The following is a 24,282-nucleotide window of genomic DNA, read 5'->3' as shown; positions in this document are numbered from 1 at the left end:
TGTTTCTGCTGGTTTCTGATATACACAACAAACTCTTGTAAGTTAGCAGGTATAAATCACATGTGTCATTGATGTTTGATTGTGCTCACTTCTTTAATGTTCAACTATAAACTACTGAGACTCTATTATGATTAGTAATAAGCTCAAGTTCTACCCAAGTCCTGATTCCAGTTTTCATATATCTACATCTCTCTTCCTACTGAAAGGTTGCACATGCTACGAGCCATGTGCGATGCTGGGACTCATGCCTCTGGAGGAGAGAATTCAATCTTGGGCCAGAGATGAGGCTTGATCACTAGAAGCTTTTGTGTAATAAACTTTTACTAATGTATGAAAGAGATAGAGAAAGCTTCTGACATAGACATCAGAAGGAGTCAGAAAGAGTGCCCCCTTGTTAGTTTTTAGCAAAGGGGTGTAATATCAATAACCTCAGATATGCAGATGACACCACCCTTATGGCAGAAAGTGAAGAGGAACTAAAAAGCCTCTTGATGAAAGTGAAAGAGGAGAGTGAAAAAGTTGGCTTAAAGCTCAACATTCAGAAAACGAAGATCATGGCATCTGGTCCCATCACTTCATGGGAAATAGATGGGGAAACAGTGGAAACAGTGTCAGACTTAATTTTTTGCGGCTCCAAAATCACTGCAGATGGTGATTGCAGCCATGATATTAAAAGAAGCTTACTCCTCAGAAAGAAAGTTATGACCAACCTAGACAGCATATTCAAAAACAGAGACATTACTTTGCCAACAAAGGTCTGTCTAGTCAAGGCTATGGTTTTTCCAGTAGTCAGATATGGATATGAGAGTTGGACTGTGAAGAAAACTGAGTGCCGAAGAACTGATGCTTTTTTTTTTTTTTTGTCAGTCAGCTGATTTTTGTTTTGTTTTGTTTTAATATAAATTTATTTATTTTAATTGGAGGTTAATTACTTTACAATAAAGGAATTGAATTGATGCTTTTGCACTGTGGTGTTGGAGAAGATTCTAGAGCGTCCCTTGGACTGCAAGGAGATCCAACCAGTCCATCCTAAAGGAGATCAGTCCTGGGTGTTCATTGGAAGGACTGATGCTGAAGCTGAAACTCCAATACATTGGTCACCTCATGTGAAGAGTTGACTTATTGGAAAAGACTCTGATGCTGGGAGGGATTGGGGACAGGAGGAGAAGAGGACGACAGAGGATAAGATGGCTGGGTGGCATAACCAACTCCATGCACATGAATTTGGGTAAACTCCGGGAGTTGGTGATGGACAGGGAGGCCTGGCGTGCTTCAATTCATGGGGTCACAAAGAGTCAAACATGACTGAGCGACTGAACTGAACTGATACACCTATTAACAAGCTGCTAATAAGAGAGAGGAAACACCTCAAAACTGAGAGAGTTGCACCAGGCCTCTCACCCACAACATGCATTTTAAGATAGCGTTGGCACAAGGTGAGTCATCCCCAGCCATAAAACAATTGATATGAATCTTGAAGAAAGGCAGACTTCTAAGAAAATACATAGTTTATTAACAAGCTAAGGAAAGACACTTACATGAGAAAAACGCATTGGTTAGCTCAAGGTTTGAGATAAAGTTAAGTTCAGGTGGAACCGGTCATCGCCATGGTGAAACCAATGGTTCAGGTGGTTCAGGTGGAACCAATTCTGTGTCGCAACACAGAATTAAAAGAAATTTCTTTAATTTTGTGTAGAGGAGGAAAAAAAATATCTGCCACTTGCAGTTTGTTTCCTCCTGCCTCTTGGGGCAGAGACGGTAATGGCACCCCACTCCCGTACTCTTGCTTGGAAAATCCCATGGATGGAGGAGCCTGGTAGGCTGTAGTCCATGGGATCAAGAAGAGTTGGACACAACTGAGCGACTTCACTTTCACTTTTCACTTTCATACATTGGAGAAGGAAATGGCAACCCACTCCAGTATTCTTGCCTAGAGAATCCTGGGGACGGGGGAGCCTGGTGGGCTGCCGTCTATGGGGTCGCACAGAGTCGGACACGACTGAAGCGACTTAGCAGCAGCAGCAGCAGCAGCAGCCTCTTGGGGACCTCTGGTCTTCCTCAGTTCAGTTCAGTCACTAAGTTGTATCCGATTCTACGACCCCATGGACCACAGCAAGACAGGCCTCCCTGTCCATCACCAACTCCCGGAGTTTACTCAAACGCATGTCCATTGAGTTGGTGATGCCATCCAATCATTTCATCCTGTCATCCCCTTCTCCTCCCACCTTCAATCTTTCCAAGCATCAGAGTCTTTTCAAATGAGTCGGTTCTTCGCATCAGGTGGCCAAAGTATTGGAGTTTCAGCTTCAGCATCAGTCCTTCCAATGAATGTTCAGGACTGATTTCCTTGACTGGTTGGATCTCTTTGTAGTCCAAGGGACTCTCACGAGTCTTCTCCAACACCACAGTTCAAAAGCATCAGTTCTTCAGCACTCAGCTTTCTTTATAGTCCAACTCTCACATTCATACATGACTACTGGAAAAATCATATCTTTGACTACATGGACCTTTGTTAGCTAAGTAATGTTTCTGTTTTTTAATATGCTGTCTAGGCTGGTCATAACTTTTCTTCCAAGGAGGAAGCATCTTTTAATTTCATGGCTGCAATCACCATCTACAGTGATTTTGGAGCCCCAAAAATAAAGTCTGTCACTGTTTCCATTGTTTTCCCATCTATTTGCCATGAAGTGTTGGGACCAGATGCTATGATCTCAGTTTTCTGAATGTTGAGTTTTAAGCCAACCTTTTCAGACTCCCTACCAAGGCTTTCACACTCTCACTACCTTTCTCTTCTCCAGGAACCCACATCTTTATTCATTTGCTCTAAGTGCTGTTGAAACCTTTGTCTTCCCACAAAATTTCCTGGAACTTGTTTATATCTGACCAATGACGTTTGATTCCCTTAATATCCTTCAGTTTTCAGTGTAATTTCTGTGATTAACTTTTTGAAAGTCATTGCAGTGATTCAGAAAGAGAGAAGGAGAGAGATAGAGACAAGATTGAGGCTCTTATAAAACTGAAACTTCCACCAAGTGAGCAATGTGCCTAGTGTAACAGTTACACAGAGATTGTGCCTCTTCCTTCTTCCATATTTTTGACAGCAGAATGTTCTGGGTTCTGTAGTCATCAAAAGCCTAACTCTTAGCCCCACTTAGCCAAGTGACCTGGTAGTTCAGTACTCAACTGCCCTGATAATCAGGCCAGGGTGCATGGGGCTGAGTTGCCTCTGGGCCTTTAACCTGGTCACCTGGTATTTGTGCCTCCAGGCACTGGTGTTATCCTTTCTCTTAGCTTCAGTTTCCCTTAGAGATTCCCCTATTGCCACCATCATAACCATCCAGATCTTCCTGTGCCCCAGGAAAGAGTTGTTGTATGAAATTAGAATTAATTATTCTAAGGAAAATATTAAAACTCAGAAGTGAATGTTAAATGCAAACAAAACTAGGAGCTTCTTGAACCAGACAGAGACATACTGGGGTGCTCTGAGAAGTAGAGTCATCTAGGCAAGGACTTTTTTCTGTTCGCTTTGTTTCTTCCTTTATTTTCTATTATTACTCAGTGATTTTAGACTTTATTTTTTAATCTGAATATTTTATCATTTATTATTCTTCCTGAACCTATTATTCAATAGGTCTCATGTGGGCCTGTGAATCTGAATTTTAAGGAGCACCTCCTAGAAAGACTAATCTGGACTTTTTGTGGGAAACTGCATGACTTAAAATTTCTGACCACTCTCTACGTCCTGCTCTTTGTATTTCTGGACTTATGCTTTCAGTAATCCTATAATCTACATGTATACAGATACTCACTGATTGCAGCATTTTTCATAATAGAAAAAATTAGAAAAGTTAGAAATAATCTAAAAGCCTATCAATAGAGAGATAGATAAACAGTGGTTCAGTTTTTCCATAGAAAGAAATGACATATAATAGGTACAAATAAGGAGGTATATCTCTAGCACTGACCTGAAAAGGCATTATGAATATACACCAAAATGTTTATAAGTAAACCTATATGGTAAAAAAATAAATAAAAGTGTATATATATATATATATGTGTGTGTGTGTGTGTGTGTGTCTGTGTCTGTGTCTGTGTATGTGTGTGAGGGTACATTTTTGTGTATCTGGTGAAATTATATACCAAGTAAGAAAATATACCCTTATAAACACACAGTTCAGTTCAGTCACTCAGTCATGTCCAACTCTTTGCAATTCCATGGACTACAGCACGGCAGTCCTGTCCATCAAAAACTCCTGGAATTTACTCAAACTCATGTCTATTGAGTCAGTGATGCCATGCAACCATCTTATCCTCTGTCATCCCCTTCACCTCCTGCCCTCAATCTTTCCCAGCATCAGGGTCTTTCAAATGAGTCAGTTCTTCACATCAGGTGGCCAAAGAACTGGAGTTTCAGCTTCAACATCAGTCTTTCCAATGAATATTCAGGACTGATTTCCTTTAGGATGGACTGGTTGGATCTCCTTGCAGTCCAAGGGACTCTCAAGGGTATCTACAATACCACAGTTCAAAATAATCAACTCTTGGGCACTCAGTTTTCTTCATAGTTCAACTCTCACATCCATGCATGACTACTGGAAAAACCATAGCCTTGACTAGATGGATATTTGTCGGCAAAGTAATGTCTCTGTTTTTTAATATGTTCTCTAGGTTGGTCATAACTTTCCTTCCAAGGAGTAAGCGTCTTTTAATTTCATGGCTGCAGTCTCCATCTGCAGTGATTTTGGAGCCCAAAAAATTAAAGTCTCTCACTGTTTCCCCATCTATTTCCCATGAAGAGATGGGATTGGAGGCCATGATCTTAGTTTTCTGAATGTTGAACTTTAAGCTAACTTTTTCACTCTCCTCTTTCACTTTCATCAAGAGGCTGTCTAGTTCTTCTTCTCTTTCTGCCATAAGGGTGGTGTCATCTGCATATCTGAGGTTATTGATATTTCTCCCAGCAATCTTGATTCCAGCTTGTGCTTCATCCAGCCCAGCATTTCTCATGATGTACACTGCATATAAGTTAAATAAGCAGGGTGACAATATACAGCCTTGACGTTCTCCTTTTTCTTATTTGGAACCAGTCTGTTGTTACATGTCTAGTTCTAGCTGTTGCTTCCTGACCTGCATACAGATTTCTCAAGAGGCAATTCAGGTGGTCTGATATTCCCATCTCTTAAAGAATTTCCCACAGTTTTTGTGATCCACACAGTCAAAGGCTTTGGTATAGTCAATAAAGCAGAAATAGATGTTTTTCTGGAACTTTCTTGCTTTATCCATGATCCAGCATATATTGGCAATTTGATCTCTGGTACCTCTGTCTTTTCTAAAACCAGCTTGAACATCAGGAAGTTCATGGTTCACATATTGCTGAAGCCTGGCTTGGAGAATTTTGAGCATTACCTTACTAGCATGTGAGATGAGTGCAATTGTGCAGTTGTTTGAGCATTCTTTGGCATTGCCTTTCTTTGGGATTGGAATGAAAACTGACCTTTTCCAGTCCTGTGGCCACTGCAGAGTTTTCCAAATTTCCTGGCATATTGAGTGAAGCACTTTCACAGCATCATCTTCCAGGATTTAAAACAGCTCCACTGGAATTCCATCATCTCCACTAGCTTTGTTTGTAGTGATACTTTCTAAGGCCCACTTAACTTCATATTCCAGGATGTCTGGCTGTAGGTGAGTGATCACACCATCATGATTATCTGGGTCATGAAGATTTTTTTGTACAGTTCTTCTGTGTTCCCTGCCACCTCTTCTTAATATCTTCTGCTTCTGTTAGGTCCATACCATTTCTGTCCTTTATTGAACCAATCTTTGCATGAAATGTTCCCTTTGTATCTCTAATTTTCTTGAAGAGATCTCTAGTCTTTCCCATTCTGTTGTTTTCCTCTATTTCTTTGCACTGATCACTGAGGAAGGCTTTCTTATCTCTCTTGCTATTCTTTGGAACTCTGCATTCAGATGCTTCTATCTTTCCTTTTCTCTTTTGCTTTTCACTTCTCTTCTTTTCACAGCTATTTGTAAGGCCTCCCTAGACAGCCATTTTGCTTTTTTGCATTTCTTTTTCTTGCAGATGGTCTTGATCCCTGTCTTCGGTACAATGCCAGGTACCTCCATCCATAGTTCATCAGGCACTCTATCAGATCTAGTTCCTTGAATCTATTTCTCACTTCCACTGTATAATCATAAGGGGTATTATTTAGGTCATACCTGAATAGTCTAGTGGTTTTCCCTACTTTCTTCAACTTAAGTCTGAACTTGGCAATAAGGAGTTCATGATCTGAGCCACAGTCAGCTCCCGGTCTTGTTTTTGCTGACTGTATAGAGCTTTGGCTGCATCTTTGGCTGCAAAGAATATAATCAATCTGATTTCACTGTTGCTTCCTTCATACTGTTCATATTGTTCATGGAGTTCTCAAGGCAAGAATACTGAAGTGGTTTGCCATTCCCTTCTCCAGTGGACCACATTTTGTCAGAACTCTCCACCATGACCTGTCCGTCTTGGGTAGCCCTACATGGCATGGCTTAGTTTCATTGAGTTATACAAGGCTGTGGTCCACGTGATTAGATTGCTTAGTTTTCTGTGACTGTGGTATCAGTCTGTCTGCCTTTAATGCCCTCTCTCAGCACCTACCATCTTAGTGGGGTTTCTCTTACCTTGGACTTTGGGTCTCTTTATGGCTGCTCCAGCAAAGCACAACCACTGCTCCTTAACTTGGATATGACTTATCTCCTCGTGGCCACCACTCCTGACCTTGGACGTGGGGTATGTCCTCTTGGCCGCTGGCTGCTCCAGTGTCGTGCAGCCACCGCTCGCTGCTCTAGCTCTTTAGTTCTGTAAACCATGTTGGGCCATGCTCAGTAATTCTTTAATCCAATATTCTGTTGATGGGTGGAGCTGCATTCCCTCCCTGCTATTTATCTGGGGCCAAACTATGGCTTCCCTGGTGGCTCAGAGGTTTAAGCATCTGCTTGCAATGCGGGAGACCCAGGTTCGATTCCTGGGTCAGGAAGATCCCCTGGAGAAGGAAATGGCAACTCACTCCAGTATTCCTGCCTGGAGATTCCCATGGATGGAGGAGCCTGGTAGGCTACAGTTCACAGGGTCACAAAGAGTCAGAGATGACTGAGTGACTTCACTTCACTCACTAAACTATGGAGGATGTAATGAAGATAATGGTGACAGTCTTCAAAATATCCCAAGTATGTACTACTATATTCAGTACCCCCAACCCTGCAGCAGGCCATCACTGACCCACACCTCCACTGGAGACTCCTTGATGCTCACAGGCAAGTCTGGGTCAATCTCTTGCGGGGTCACTGCTCCTTTCTCCTGGGTCCTTGTACCCTCCAAGAGTCTATTTCCCAGTCCTGTTTAAGTTCCGGCAGCTCTGTGGTGGGGTTAATAGCAAACTCCTCCAAGAGGGCTTATGCCATACCTAAGTCTGCTGTACCCAGAGCCCCTGTTCCTGTGGCATAGAGCAGTCCACTGCTGACCCATACCTCCATAGGAGATGCTCAAACACAGTTCTGTCTCATTCTCTATGGTGTCCCTGGATCCTGGTGCACACAAGGCTTGTTTGAGCCCTCTGAGCATCTCTTGTGGGAATGGGGTTTGAGTGTAAATGAGAATTCACCCCTCCTACCATCTTGCTGGGGCTTCTCCTTTGCCCTTGGGTGTGGGGTATCTCCTCACAGCCATTCCAGTGCTACCATCTTACTGGGGTTTCTCTGACCTTGGACATGGGGTATCTCTTCACAGCCGCTCCATTGCCATGCAGCTGGAGACACACACACATATATATATATGTTCTTATACAACAAACTATAAATATCTTGCACAAAATGTTTTGTGCATATTTGTAACATCAGAATTTGTTAGACAGGGACTTTTTTTTGTATAAATAAAACAATCGCTAAAAAAAGTGTAATAAAATCTTTTGCTCTGCTGACCATCATTGAGTTTTGTTTTGTTTAAGCAGGAATAATATCATGTGTTTATAGTAAAGAGGTGATATAAAGGAAATCATATCACCAGTGAGACCCTCCCATTGAATGCCCTGATTCTCATTTTGGAGAAAAGCTAGATAAAGAGGAAACAGTCAGTGCATGAAGCAACCCCACATCTACATAACGTAGGGTTATTGCTATTAACACTTTGGGTTTGGAAGAGAAAATTCCGATCTTTACACTTTTTTCTAATACTGGCCATGGCCAAGGCTATGTGCCTTGAGTCAATCTGAGCAAGGTCCAAGAATTTTCATTCCTAACAAGTCCTGAGGTGATGCCACATACTGATTAAGAAACAATACTTTCAGAATCGCTAGTCTACTAGATATAATAGCCCACTATAAACCTATTGTAATTAAGGCTATATGGATATTGGTGAAAGACTAGACAAACAAGACAGCTGCCATAAACAGAGAGCCCAGAAACACACACACTCTGCCCCCCATTGTTATACACTTAACTTATGAATGAGAGACATCTTTTCTTGAATGCAGCTAACTCAGTTGAAAATTCACATGGAAAAATGAAACTGGATTCTTACCACACATCATATGCAAAAATTAGTTCCTGATGAATTACAAACTTACATCAGAAAAACAAAAACTAACAGGGTTTAGGAAGTAATATAGAAGAATATCTCTTTTTCCTTAAGATAGTAAAGAATTTCCTTAATAAAAAACAGAAAGCACTAACCATAAAGGAAAATTATAAATTAGACTATGTTAATATCAAAAGACATCATAGGAGAAAAAGGCAAGTAACAGAAGAGTAAAAGATATTTGAAATTCATAAAACCAACAAAACACTCAGATTAAGAGAATATAAGGATCCCTAGAAATCAGTAAGAAAAACAGGCAAAGCAGGGGGTTGAAGGAAATGAGGCTCTCTGAAAAAGAATTCAATGAACATTTCCCAAAAGAGAAGAAAATCTAAATGACCAGTAGTCATACGAAAATATGTTGTGTTATGTTAATAATCAGAGAAATTGAAATTAAATCACAATGGGAGGCCTCCGCACACCAACAGATAACAAAAATTAAAGTTCTGGGAATAAATATTAAGGGCTTAAGAAAATATGAAGCAATATAAAATTATGCTGTTAGTAGAAATATAAATTGGTACAGTCAATTTGGGAAACTTTGCTATCATCTATATAGTATACAACAAAGCAGGGCAAAGGCTAACAGAGTTTTGCCAAGAGAATGCACTGATCATAGCAAACACACTCTCCCAACAAGACAAGAGACGACTATATGTAAACACCACCAGATGGTCCATACCGAAATCAAATTGATTATATTCTTCGCATCCAAAGGTGGAGAAGCTTTATATAGTCAGTAAAAACAAGGCCTGGAGCTGACTGTGACTCAGATCATCCGCTCCTTATTGGAAAATTCAGGTTCAAATTGTAGAAAGTAGGGGAAACCACTAGGCCATCCAGGTATGACCTAAATCAAATCCCTTATGATTATACAGTGGAAGTGATGTATAAATTCAAGGGACTAGATCTGGTGCACAGAGTGCCTGAAGAACTATGGATGGAGGTTCATAACATTGCATAAGAGGTGATGATCAAAACTATCCCCAGGGAAAAGAAATGGAAGAATGCAAAGCAGTCATCTGAGGAGGCCTTAAAAATAACCCTGTATGCAAGACAGCAAAAGAGACACAGATGTATAGAACAGTCTTTTGGACTCTGTGGGAGAGGGAGAGGGTAAGATGATTTGGGAGAATGGCATTAAAACATGTATAATATCATCTATGAAACAAATCACCAGTCCAGGTTCGATGCATGATACTGGATGCTTGGGGCTGGTGCACTGAGATGACCCAGAGGGATGATACGCGGAGGGAGGGGGGAGGGGAGTTCAGGATGGGGAACACGTGTATACCTGTGGCGGATTCATGTTGATGTATGGCAAAACAAGTACAATATTATAAAATAATTAATCTCCTATTAAAATAAATGAATTTATATTTTAAAAAATAGCTTAGAAAGAAGAAAAGCAAAAGGCAAAGGAGAAAGGGAAAGATATACCCAGCTGAGTGCAGAATTCCAGAGAATAGCAAAGAGGTAAGAAAGCCTTAAGTGAACAATGTAAAAAAAGTAGAGGAAAACAATAGAATGGGGAAGACTAGAGTTCTCTCTAAGGAAATTGGAGATACTGAAGGAAAAATTCATGCAAAGATAGGCACAACAGAAGACAAAAATGGCAAGGGCCCAACAGATGCAGAAGAGAATAAGAAAAGGTGGCAGAATACAGAAGAACTGAACAAAAAAGCTCTTAATGACCCAGATAACCATGACGGTGTGTTCACTCACCTAAAACCGGACATCCTGGACTGTGAAGTCAAGTGGGCCTTAGGAAGCATTCCTATGAACAAAGCTAGCAGAGGTGATGGAATTCCAACTGAGCTATTTCAAATCCTAAAAGATGATGCTGTTAACATGCTGCACTCATTATGCCAGCAAATTTGGAAAATTCAGCAGTGGCCACGGGACTGGAAAAGATCCATTTTCATTTCTATTCCATAGAAAGGCAATGCCAAAGAATGTTCAAAAAACTGTACAACTGCACTCATTTCACATGCCAGCAAGAGACTTACAGGTGTACAAACTAGATTTAGAAAAGGAAGAGGAATCAGAGCTCAAACTGCCAACATATGCAGGATCATAGGAAAAGCAAGGGAATTAAAACCAATTTTAAAAAATTTAAAAAGAAAAAGAAAAGCAAGGGAATTCCAAAGAAACATCTACTTCTGCTTCACTGACTATGTTAATGCTTTGAAACTGTGGATTGTGAAAAACTGTGGAAAATATTTCAAGAGATGGGAATAGATGGGAATACCAGACCACTCTACCTGCCTCCTGAGGAAGCTGTATGCAGGACAAGAAGCAACAGTTAGAACTAGACATGGAACAATGGACAGGTTCAAAATTGGGAAAGGAGTAAGTAAGGGCTGTATATTGTCACCCTGCTTATTTAATTTATATGCAGAGTACATCAAGCGAAACGCTGGGCTGGATGAATCATAAGTTGGAATCAAGATTGCTGGGAGAAATATCAATAACCTCAGATATGCAGATGATACCACTTTAACAGCAGAAAGTGAAGAAAAAGAGCCCCCTGTTGAAGGAGAAAGAAGAGAGTGAAAAAGCTGGCTTAAAACTCAACATTCAAAAAATGAAGTTCATGGCATCTGGTCCCATCACTTTACAGCAAATAGATACGGAAAATGTGAAAACAGTGTCAGATTTCATTTTCTTGGGCTCCAAAATTAGTGCAGACAATGACTGCAGCCACAAAATTAACAGATGCTTGCTCCTTTGAAGAACAGCTATGACAAGCTTAGAGAGTGGATTAAAAAGCAGAGACATCACTTTGCCGACAAAAATCCGTATAGTCAAAGCTATGGTTTTTCCAGTAGTCATGTATGGATGTAAGAGTTGGACCATAAACAAGTCTGAGGGACTTTGAATTGATGCCTTTGAGCTGTGGTGTTGGAGAACTCTTGGGAGTCCCTTGGACTTCAAGGAGATCAAACCAGTCAATCCTAAAGGACTGACCCTGGATATTCATTGGAAGGAGTGGTGTTGAAGCTGAACTCCAATACTTTGGCTACCTGATGTGAAGATCTGATTCTTTGGAAAAGACCCTATGCTGAGTAAGACTGAGGGCAAGAAGAGAAGGGGGCAATAGAAAATTAGATGGTTGGATGGCATCATCGACTCAATGGACATGAGTTAGAGCAAATTCCAGGAGATGGTGAAGAACAGGGAAACCTGAAATGCTGCACTCCATGGGATTGCAAAGAGTCAGACATGACTTAGTGACTGAACAACAGCAACACATATATTATATATCCTATATACTTTGAAAAGATGTAGACAATCTGGACATTATGCAGAAGATAGTATTGTCCCACTGTATCACTGACACCATGGTAATAGGCCAGAAAACCAGGAATTTGCTAACACTTTGGAGCTTTAGCAAGACACATACAATCCTGAAGGTGGGAGATAAAGCACTATGAAAATAAGGGGAACACTTCACATCAGTGTCATTTTTCAGGCCTATGATCTAAGAGAGGAATCAGAAAGTTATGGCTGCAGAGAGTAATTATAACCAGTTGACACAGGAGAAGAAAGCCTGAATATCATTTACAAGTGGGTCAGCTTGCCGTGTAAGGGCAAGTCAAAAATGAACACTGACTGTGCTGTAGCTCATCAAAGGTCGCTTTGTAAGAGAGTCCTCAACTTTAAGCTTTCTCCAGAGACGATCTTGGCTAAAAGAAACGTCTTCACCAAAGAAAACGCTACCTTCCAGTACAGCCTACATCCAGTCAGCAGCATGGGGGTATAAAGAACCATACTCCTTAACATCAAAGCTCCACAGCTCCCAGTGGGGTCAGCTGGGCTCTTCAGTGGGACTTCATCACAACCCAACTTCTCCCTCTACTCAACCACAGATATTGATCCCAAAAGCACCCCCAGGTGACTTCCCTAGTGGTCCACCGGATGACGTTTTGCTTCCATTGCAGGGATGCCAGTTCCATCGCTGGTCAGGGAACTAGGATTCTGCATGCCATGTGGTGTGGCCACAAGAAAAGATTAAAAAGCTGAAGCAAGAGTGTGCATGCTCAGTCGCTCAGTTGTGTTCAATGATTTGCAACTCCATAGTCAGTAACCCACCAGCTCCTCTATTAGATTTTTTCAGGCAAGAATACTGAAGTGGGTTGCCATTTCCTCCTCCAAGGGATCTTCCAACCCAGGAACTGAACTCACATCTCCTGCACTGGCAGTTGGATTCTTTCCTATTGCGTCACCTGGAAAGCCCCACCCAAAAGCACACCCAAATAAACATTCTGCATGCTAATCTCCATCTCAAATTCTCCTTCCTACATAACCCATTTCCTATTCACCAAACACACACATACACAATATTATATGACCTCTGATTACCCACAGTTGAGGAAACTATGGGCTTCTCTGGTGGCTCAGAGAGTAAAGAATCAGATGGTAGAGTGACTAACACTTTACTTAAAGCATGTCCTGGAGATTTCATGCTAAGCTTAAAAGGCTCTGAAAATAGCCTCTGTCTTCAGAAGGGCTCCTCAGGAGTCCCCTGCCCCCTTGAGGGCAGTTGCACTCAATTTTGCTGCCACACCGTGATTTCTGTACCTAGAGAAGTCACAGAGCAAACTCATAGGGGGGCAGGTTGTAATAACCACATCATAGCTCCCTCATTAGCAAGGACCCAGAGAAGGTCCGGAGAGCTGAGCTCAAACCCCTGAGAAGCTAGCAGACAGGTTTCCCCAACCAAGAGAGTTCCTGCCGCAGTGAGTGCGGGCAGTTCTGCCTTCTACTATGAGAAACAGAGAAAAATTGAAAAGTACTGAGACATCCAGTGTCATGCATCGAACCTGGACTGGCGATTCATTTCATATATGATATTATACATGTTTCAATGCCATTCTCCCAGAGGGATGGTACAGGGAGGGAGGAGGGAGGGGGGTTCAGGATGGGGAACATGTGTATACCTGTGGTGGATTCATGTTGATGTATGGCAAAACCAATACAATATTGTAAAGTAATTAACCTCCAATTAAAATAAATAAATTTATATTAAAAAAGTACTGAGACAGAGGTTGAGAAAGAAACAGGGATGTGAGGCAGTATCAAGAAAACGCTTGACCCATTTAGAACCTAGAGCAACCTGCTCTTTGTCCTTCCTCTCAACTCTCGTTGCATATAACTGGCTAAAGTTCAAAAAGATCATCTTTCTGATACGTGAACTTAACCAATTAGGTATAGGAAGAAGAACAGATTAAAAAAAAAACTGGGCAAGATGAGAAGATATCTGGATATGAAAAGTGATCAGTAGACTGACTACCCACCTAAACAGTCACCTCAATCAGGTACTTATTTCAGCCTCAATATTCAGTTTTGAATTTAATTCCATTCCAAAAAATCACATGGACACTGTATAAAACACAGTTCAGCCTAACATGTAAGACTAACTTTGTGTGTAATGACCACCCTATTTGACTACTGGGCCAGGGTATGTTGTTATCCCATGGTTCTTGAGGAATCAGGTCCCCAGTGAGTGGATAGGGGGAACTCAGTAGAAAAGAAAAAAGTTTCTGCTCACAGACACATCCCAGGTTTTTAGAATGATTTCCTCAAATTCTCATTTTCTTTTTTTTTTAGAATTGTTTTTTTCTTTTTTTTAAATATAAATTTATTTATTTTAATTGGAGGCTAATTACTTTACAATATTGTATTGGTTTTTTATTTATTTATTTTAATTGGAGGTTAATTACTTTACAATACTGGATTGCTTTTGCCATACATAAACCTGAATCCGCCACTCATTTTCAAAATTTCATTCCATTTTTTTAAAGTACTCAGTGTAGATGAGCACAGGAGACCCAATCTTACTTCACCATTTTGAATCTTCTTCATCTCACAGTCCCCAGGCATTCCCTTCATGAACAATGTTTTTTGAGGATGTATGTTTTATAAACCACACTTATACATGCTATTTTATTATCTTTTTAGAATACCTAAGATTGCTCAGTGATCAAGTAATGAAAGTCAGCACAAGCCCCCACGTTCTGCTCCCAAGCTCAGTGCACTTTCTACTAAACTCTCAATCACATACACATTTAATGTTCCAGCCATCAAAGACCAAATTCTCCCTTATTGTTGCCAATGAATCTTGCCTATTAGAATTATCAAATTCTACAATCTGTCCAACACAGAAAACATAGATTTCCCATTGCAACAGCAAAGGTATGTTCTTAATGTGGGACGAAACACATTTAAAGAAAAAAAATATGTGTATATGTCAAAATAGAAAATAACTAAACCGGGAAAAATAGATCTTCAGCATGATTGTTTCAGATATATACTTGGTGAGTGTGGAGAAACAGAAAGCGAGCCAGGTAGTCAGGCAAGCAAATGGAAATTGATTAGAGGGAAATGAGAGGGTGACTGGCCCTTGAGGAGAACCAGCGTCCTCCCTTTCTGATGGGGTCTTTCTTATACCCCGCCAATGAAAAATTCTCTGAAGGGATGGTTAATTTTTAGCCTGTAGCTAGCTGAGTCCTGCACTCACTTAGCCAGAGGTTTGGAATCTGGTGGTCTCATAGCCTTGAGAAGGGAGCCGCCAGTGGGAAAACAGAATGTCCTTTGGGCAATTTGGTCAGTCTCAAGGGTCACTGTGATTTTATTCTTTGTTTGCAAGGTCAACATAATGAACCATGTTAACAATGAGCTCCCATGTAGGCCCTTATCAATTTAGTTTTATGAAAATATTTTAAAAATGGCATAGTGGTTAAGTTTTGAGACTTAGAGTTAATTTAGAGTTTGATTCCTGTGTCTCCTATATACTTGATGTATGGCCTATTTGCCTCTATATCTGTTTCCTCATTGGAAACAAAATGAGAAGAATGATAGTTTAGCCTGACAAGGTTGTCATGAGAATTAAAGTACATCCTATATGAAGGAAGTGCTTAATTACAGTTCACTCTCATATTATTCAAAGCATGGACAAAAGTACCATCTAAAAAGGTGTTGTAAACTTAAAACCAAGCTTATTTGATGATTAGAGCATTAGAGTATGAGAGCTAGAGTTGTTTTAATTATCAGATTCATTGATTTTGAGAACATGAACAAATGCTTGGTTGAGGAAAAAGTCACTGGCAATGAAGATACTGGGGAGAAGACAGTGGCATCAAATGTTTGCTGTGTCCCTGGCACCATTCTAAGTGCTTTAAGCACAAGCTATTGTGAAAACCTCATAAAAATCGTATAGAGTAACTACTGTTCTGTGTGCTCAGATGTTCGGTTGTATCCAACTCTTTGCAACCCCATGGACTGTAGCCAGCCAGGCTCCTCTGTTCACGGGATTCTCTTGGCAAAAATACTTGAGTGGGTTGCCATTTCCTTCTCCAGAGAATCTTCCTGACACAGGGATCAAAACCACATTTCCTGCACTTCCTGGATTGGTGGGCAGATTCTTTACCACTAACACCACCTGGGAGATCCACAGGGTAAATATTAGTATGCTCTATTTACAGATGAGAAAACTGAAGTTTCAAGATATTTAATAACTTGCCTGATAATAGCCAGCTCGAAAGTAAGCACTTAATTGTTGCATGAATGAAATGGATGGATGGATGATTCTTGGAACTGCTATTAAAAAAATACCTATCCAATGAGCCCTTTCTCACTTTCTGGATGAAAAATTTGAAACACTTTGTGAACATGAGAGTATTTGAATCAATATTGTTCACAGTAGCATAAACCTAGAGGACATCTAGAGAAACGTGTTAAATCAAGTGTGCTGCATATCTGCAATGGAAAAAGCCTTAATTAAAGAACCAGAACATAGATAGTTCTCAAAAAAATAAGTGTGTAAAGAGAGAAAAACAGAATGAGGTACATGCCACAGCATTATTAAAGTAAATGGAATAAAAGCCCACACGTAAAGCAATAGTGTATGTTTTTCAAGGAGATGCCTGCATGTGTGTTCTGTTGCTTCAGCTGTGTCTGAATCTTTGCAATCCCATGGACTGTAGTCCACCAGGCTCCTCTGTCTGTAGCATTTCCCATGGACTGTAGCCCACCAGGCTCCTCTGTCTGTAGCATTTCCCATGGACTGTAGCCCACCAGGCTCCTCTGTCTGTAGCATTTCCCATGGACTGTAGCCCACCAGGCTCCTCTGTCTGTAGCATTTCCCATGGACTGTAGTCCACCAGGCTCCTCTGTCTGTAGCATTTCCCAGGCAAGAACACTGGAATGGGTTGCCATTTTTTTTCCGCTGGGGGATCTCCCCAACCCAGGGATCAAATCCAAATCTCCTTCATCTCCAGCATTGCAGACATATTCTTTACACTCTGAGCCACTAGGGAAGCCCTTTCAAGCTATAAACACAGATCAAGAAACAAGCGGTTGATGGCATTATAGGACGTGCTTGCTTAACAGTTAGAGGCACAAGATGTGGGAACATGATTAAGTTTAAGGAGCTTGAGGGAAAATTAAGTAACAAAATCAATATAAGAATAAAGGTTTGTATGGACTGGTGTATAATTTGATGTTCACTAGGAAGTATTAGCTTCTAAATAAGTGCCTCTGAGGGTAAAACAAGCCCAACAGTAAAACTTTGTTGGCTTAGGTCTATTATTCCTTTGATTTCCCTGTTGATTATTTTTATCAAGCCCCCGTTTTGGAAAGGAAATTCAAAGATAAATTTTAATGTGCCACTACTGAAAAGTTAATTTTATATATAGAGAAAAATCAAACCACCTTATCTGAAATGATAAATTCCCCTCCTTATTTCTGTCTATCTCTATACCCTATGTGGCTTTATTTCTCTTTATAAAATGCAGAACTAGCTGATGACAGATAGATAGATCCATAGATAGATAGAAAGATAAATGGATATGCAGACAGATAGATCTTCCATTAGAATGCCAGGCCCACAAACAGGTCTGACTATGTCATGTTCACAATTGTTTCCCCACTCCCAGAATATTTTTGCAGAATACATCTTCAGTAATCAGTTGTTTCTAGATTTAAGGAGGGAGGGGGATCAGGATGGGGAGCACGTGTATACCTGTGGCAGATTCATGTTGATGTATGGCAAAAGCAATACAATACTGTAAAGTAATTCACCTCCAATTAAAATAAATAAATTTATATTTTTTAAAAAGTAAACTAATGAAGGTTCAACTATGCTCTTCCACAAAAGTTCTTGCTATCAGCACAAGAAGCATGAGAAGTCTTAGAGTTGAGAAGGAAGGGCAAGTTCAAGGACCACAAAAGTGACAGGTTGCCTATGTGGCAGCTAGTCACAACCCTATAGGTAGAAAGTGAAGGTAGGAAGCAGCACAGGCTTGTTGGCTTGTTGATGCTTTCAGTCACGAAGATGTGTGTTACATTGTAGGAATCTTCTCTGTTTTAGTTGGCTCCATGATCATGGAAAGACAACCAAACCAGCAGTGTCTCTGAGTTCATATTCCTGGGACTCTCTTCCTAGCCTTAGGACCAGAAGCCACTCTTCATTCTCTTCCTCACCATGTACCTGGTCACTGTAACAGGGAACCTGCTCACCATCCTGGCCATCGGCTCTGACCCCCAACTTCATATACCCATGTATTTTTTCTTGAGTGTCCTGTCTTTCACTGACATTTGCTTCACAACAAGCATTGTCCCCAAGATGGTAGTTGACTTCCGATCAGAGAAGAAAATCATCTCCTATGCTGGATGCCTGACCCAGATGTATTTTATATATGCCTTTGGTGACATTCAGTTCAGTTCAGTCACTCAGTCGTGTCCCACTCTTTGCGACCCCATGAATCGCAGCACACCAGGCCTCCTTGTCCATCACCATTTCCCAGAGTTCACTCAGACTCACATCCATCGAGTCCGTGATGCCATCCAGCCATCTCATCCTCGGTCGTCCCCTTCTCCTCCTGCCCCCAATCTCTCCCAGCATCAGAGTCTTTTCCAATGAGTCAGTTCGCATGAGGTGTCCAGAGTACTGGAGCTTCAGCTTTAGCATCATTCCTTCCAAAGAAATCCCAGGGTTGATCTCCTGCAGAATGGACTGGTTGGATCTCCTTGCAGTCCGAGGGACTCTCAAGAGTCCTCTCCAACACCACAGTTCAAACACATCAATTCTTCAGCGCTCAGCCTTCTTCACAGTCCAACTCTCACATCCATACATGACCACAGGAAAAACCATAGCCTTGACTAGACGAACCTTAGTCGGCAAAGTAAAGTCTCTGCTTTTGAATATACTATCTATGTTGGCCATAACTTTTCTTCCAAGGAGTAAGCGTCTTTTAATTTCATGGCTGCAGTCACCATCTGCAGTGATTTTGGAGCCCAAAAAAATAAAGTCTGACACTGTTTCCACTGTTTCCCCATCTATTTCCCATGAAGTGATAGGACCAGATGCCATGATCTTCGTTTTCTGAATGTTGAGCTTTAAGCCAACTTTTTCACTCTCCTCTTTCACTTTCATCAAGAGGCTTTTTAGCTCCTCTTCACTTTCTGCCATAAGAGTGGTGTCATCTGCATATCTGAGGTTATTGATATTTCTCTCGGCAATCTTGATTCCAGCTTGTGTTTCTTCCAGTCCAGCGTTTCTCATGATGTACTCTGCATATAAGTTAAATAAGCAGGGTGATAATATACAGCCTTGAGGTACTCCTTTTCCTATTTGGAACCAGTCTGTTGTTCCATGTCCAGTTGTAACTGTTGCTTCCTGACCTGCATACAGATTCCTCAAGAGGCAGGTCAAGTGGTCTGGTATTCCCATCTCTTTCAGAATTTTCCACAGTTTCTTTTGATCCACATAGTCAAAGGCTTTGGCATAGTCAATAAAGCAGAAATAGATGTTTTTCTGGAACTCTCTTGCTTTTTCCATGATCCAGCAGATGTTGGCAATTTGATCTCTGGTTCCTCTGCCTTTTCTAAAACCAGCTTGAACATCAGGGAGTTCACGGTCCACATATTGCTGAAGTCTGGCTTGGTTGGCAGCTGCCTTCTGGCAGTCATGGCCTTTGACCCTTATGTGGCCATCTGTGACCCCTTCCACTATGTCACCATCATGAGCCACCACCGCTGTGTCCTGCTGGTGGCCATCTCTTGCTCATTGCCTCACCTCCACTCACTCCTACACATACTTTTGTTGAATCAGCTCAACTTCTGTGACTCCAGTGTTGTCCACCACTTCCTCTGCGACATCAACCCTCTGCTGAAATTGTCCTGCTCCTCCATATTTGTCAATGATCTCACAATAAAGACAGAAGGACTGGTGTTTTGGTGACCCCCTTCCTTTGCATTGGTATCTCGTATGTGCGAATCCTTGTAGCAATTCTCAGTGTCCTCTCAGATGCAGGGAAATGCAAAGCCTTGACCTGTGGCTCCCACTTTACTGTGGTGATTCTGTTTTATGGAAGTATCTTTTATGTCTATTTACAGCCCATGTCCAGCTACACTGCTCGGGACCGAGTAACTACAATAGTCAACATGGTCTTGTTCTCCATGCTCAACCCTTTCATCTATAGTTTGAGAAACAAAGACATGAAAAGGGGCCTGGGGAAGCTGATGGGCAGGAGGAAATCCTATCCAGAATCTTTCTGGACATGTTCATAGGTTTTGCTGCTGGTTTCTGATACACACAACAAACTCTTGTAAGTCAGCAGGTATGACTCACACATGGCATAGATGTTGAAACGTGCCCACTTGTTTACACATACAACAATCAACCATGGAGACTTTATGATGATTCAGTATTAGGATCCAGGTCTACCAGAATCTTGACTTCCAGTTTTCATATATCTACATCTCTCTTCCTACCTTCCTCTTCTTCAGGAAACCACATCTTTATTTGCTTTAAGTGCTGTTGAAACCTTTGTCTTTACCCCAGATTTCCTGTGACTGATTTACATCTGTTCAATGACTTTTGATTCCCTTAATATCCTTCTGCTTTTAGTGAAATTTCTGTGATGAACTAATTTTTTGAAAATCATTGCAGTGATTTAGTAAAAAGAAGCAGTTAGACAGAGAGTGACAAGACTGAGATCTTATAAAACTGAAACTTCCATCAAGTGAGGAATGTGTCTGGTCCAACAGTTATACAGGGATTGTGCCTCTTCCTTCTTCCATATTTTTGACAGCAGGATGTTCTGGGCTCTGTAGTGATCAAAAGTTCAACTCTTAGCCCTGCTTAGTTAAGTGACCTATTAGTTCAGCACACAACTGCCCTGATAATCAGGCCAGGATGCATGAGGCTGAGTTGCCTCTGGCTCCCTAGTCATCTGGTATCTGTGCCTCAAGGCACTGGTCTTGGACCCTCTCTTAGCTTCAGTTCCCCTTAGAGATTCCCCTATTGCCACCATCATAACCATCCACATCTGTCTGCTTCCCACAGAAAGAGTTGTATGTACTTAGAATTATTCTCAGCAGCTTTTGAGCAGAGACTTACAACTCATATGTGAACACTGAAGGCAGATATAACTAAGAGCTCCCAGTACCATGCAGAGATATATTAGGCTGCTCTGGGAAGTAGAGGGTCATCTAGGCAAGGACTTTATTCTCTTCATTTTTGTTTCATCTTTTATTCTCCATTATTTACTCTGTGATGTTAGGCTTTATTTCATAACAGTATTTTATCATTTATTAATACTATTCTCCTACTTTCTTCCCAGGGTTATTATTCAGTAGGTCACATGTGGGGCTTGTGAATCTGCACTTTAATAAGCAACTCCTAGAGAAAACTAACCAGGACTTTTTTTTAAGTTGTATTTATTTTATTTGTTTATTTTTTGTTGTGCTGGGTCTTCATTGCTGCATGGGCTTTCTCCAGTTGCTGTGAACAAGACTACTCTTCCTCTGCGCAGGAGCTTCTCACTGTGGGGGCTTCGCTTGTTGCAGAGCATGGGCTCTAGGAGCACTCAGGTTCAGTAATTGTAGAGCACGGTCTCAGTTGCTCTGCAGCGTGTGGAATCTTCTTGGACAAGGACTCAAATCCATGTTCCCTGCTTTGGCAGGTGGATTCTCAACCACTGGAACCACCAAGGAAAACTCTAAACTGGTCTTTTTGTGAGAAGCTTCATAACTGAAAATTTCTGATCACTCCTTATGTCCCATTGTTCAAATTTCTTAAACCCATGCCTCTAGTAATACTCTATGAACTGTATAAAGCTACATGTAAAGAGACACTCACTGCTTCCAGCATTGTTTATGAAAGTAAAAAATTAGAAAAATTAGAAACAACCAGATGTCCATCAATAGGGAATTAGATAAATAATGGTGTCCTTTTTCCATAGAAAGAAGATGTAATAGTTACAAATAATGAGATGTATATCTATTACTGACCTGAAAAGCTCTTATGAATACAAAACAAAATGTTTAAGAGAAGCTTGCTAAGATAAATATATATGAATGTGTATATACACTTGAGTATATATAAGTGGATATGTTTGTGTTACTGGTGAGATTATTAATATATGCTATTAATATATTAAGAAAAAATCATCCCATTAAAAATAGTTAACTCAACATCATAAAATTGTGTATGAGGTATGTTATTGGATTTAATGTTTGAATATATTGTTTCCCTATTTCTGGATAAAAAGTAAATTAATAACCTGCATTAAATTTTTTAATAAAATATTTAAATCTAGGGAAGAACAATGGACTAATAATGTTTGCTTTTTAGTTCATGCATATTTGTATTGTTGGAATTTGTTGAAGGGACATGTATTTTTTGTCTAATTAAAGCATTAATCACTAAGACAATTGTAACAAAATCTGCTGCTCTTCTGTTCATCTTCATCATTTTTATTTTGTTTAATCCATTTTGAGTTTATTTTTCTGTATGGTGTTAGAAAGTGTTCTAGTTTCATTCTTTTACAAGTGGTTGACCAGTTTTCCCAGCACCATTTGTTAAAGAGATTGTCTTTTCTCCATTGTATATTCCTGCCTCCTTTGTCAAAGATAAGGTGTCCATGAGTGAGTGGATTTATATCTAGGCTTCCTATTTTGTTCCATTGATCTATATTTCTGTCTTTGTGCCAGGACCATACTGTCTTGATGACTGTATCTTTGTAGTATTTATTGCTGTATTTTGCTTAAACAGCAGTAATGTCATGCCAGCATAGAAAAGAGAAGATATAAAGGAAGTCAGATCAGTAAAGGGACCCTCCATTCAGTGTCCTGATTCTCATACTGGGAGGAACTAAATAAAGATGAAACACTTGGTGCATGCAGCAATCACAACTCACACAATGTAGAGTTATCAGCATCAACACTTTGGCTTTGGAAGAGAAAATCTTGATCTTCACATTTTTCTTCAAGACTAAGCATGACCATGGACCTATGACTATGTCCCTTGCATCAGTTTGAGTGAAGTCCAAGAATGTTCATTTCTAACAAGTCCTCAGGTGATGTGACATACTAAGAAACAATACCGTGAGAATCACTAGTCTGCCAGACATCAAGGCTCACCATATACCTATGGCAATTAAGGCTCTGTGGATACTGGTGAAGGGCCAGACAAGACAGCTAGCATATGATCGCGAACCCAGAAATACACCCACACGTTGGTATACACTTGACTTGTGAAGGAGGCACCGAAGAGCATCTTTTCATGAATGGAGCTAAGAGTGTTGGACATTCACATGGAAAAATAAAACTGGATTTCTAGCACACACCATATGCAAAACTTAACCCCTGATGAACTACAAACTTACATGTGAAGGTTCAGTTCAGTTCAGTTCAGTCACTCAGTCGTGTCCAACTCTTCGCGACCCCATGAATCGCAACACGCCAGGCCCCCCGGTCCATCACCAACTCCCGGAGTTCACTCAGACTCACATCCATCGAATCAGTGATGCCATCCAGCCATCTCATCCTCGGTCGTCCCCTTCTCCTCCTGCCCCCAATCCCTCCCAGCATCAGAGTCTGTTCCAATGAGTCATCTCTTCGCATGAGGTGGCCAAAGTACTGGAGCTTCAGCTTTAGCATCATTCCTTCCAAAGGAATCCCAGGGCTGATCTCCTTCAGAATGGACTGGTTGGATCTCCTTGCAGTCCAAGGGACTCTCAAGAGTCTTCTCCAACACCACAGTTCAAAAGCATCAGTTCTTCAGAGCTCAGCCTTCTTCACAGTCCAACTCTCACATCCATACATGACCACAGGAAAAACCATAGCCTTGACTAGACAGACCTTAGTCGGCAAAGTAATGTCTCTGCTTTTGAATATGCTGTCTAGGTTGGTCATAACTTTTCTTCCAAGGAGTAAGCATCTTTTAATTTCATGGCTGCAATCACCATCTGCAGTGAAGCTATTAGTTTTGAGAATATAATATAGGAGACTATCTTTGTCTTCTTAAGATAGGAAAATGTTTCTTCAATAAGAAACAGAAAGAAAGCACTAACCATAAAAAAAAAATAGTAAACTGTGTTAAAACCAAAGGACATCATAGAAGAAAAAGACAAATAACAGAACAGTAAATTATATTTGAAATTCACAAAACCAACAAAACACTCAGATTAAGAGTATATAAATATCCCAAGAAATCAGCAAGAAAAGCAGGCAGAGCCAGGAGTTGAGGGGGGATGGGCATCCATGAAAAGAATTGAATAAACATTTCACAAAAGAGAAGGAAATCTAAATGACCAATAATCATGAAAAGATGCTACATTTCATTAATAATCAGAGAAATTAAAATTGAATCACAATGG

At 40.6% G+C, this 24,282-nt stretch overlaps 1 pseudogene; it reads left to right on the top strand.

The window, feature by feature from the left end:
• LOC102170244 lies at nucleotides 1,409–20,188 on the top strand (annotated as a pseudogene).

Source organism: Capra hircus, chromosome 11 (genome assembly GCF_001704415.2).
Source record: "Capra hircus breed San Clemente chromosome 11, ASM170441v1, whole genome shotgun sequence".
Taxonomy (NCBI): Eukaryota; Metazoa; Chordata; class Mammalia; order Artiodactyla; family Bovidae; genus Capra; species Capra hircus.
The sequence above is the reverse complement of the archived record's forward strand: the minus strand, read 5'-3'. Positions and strand labels throughout refer to the sequence as shown.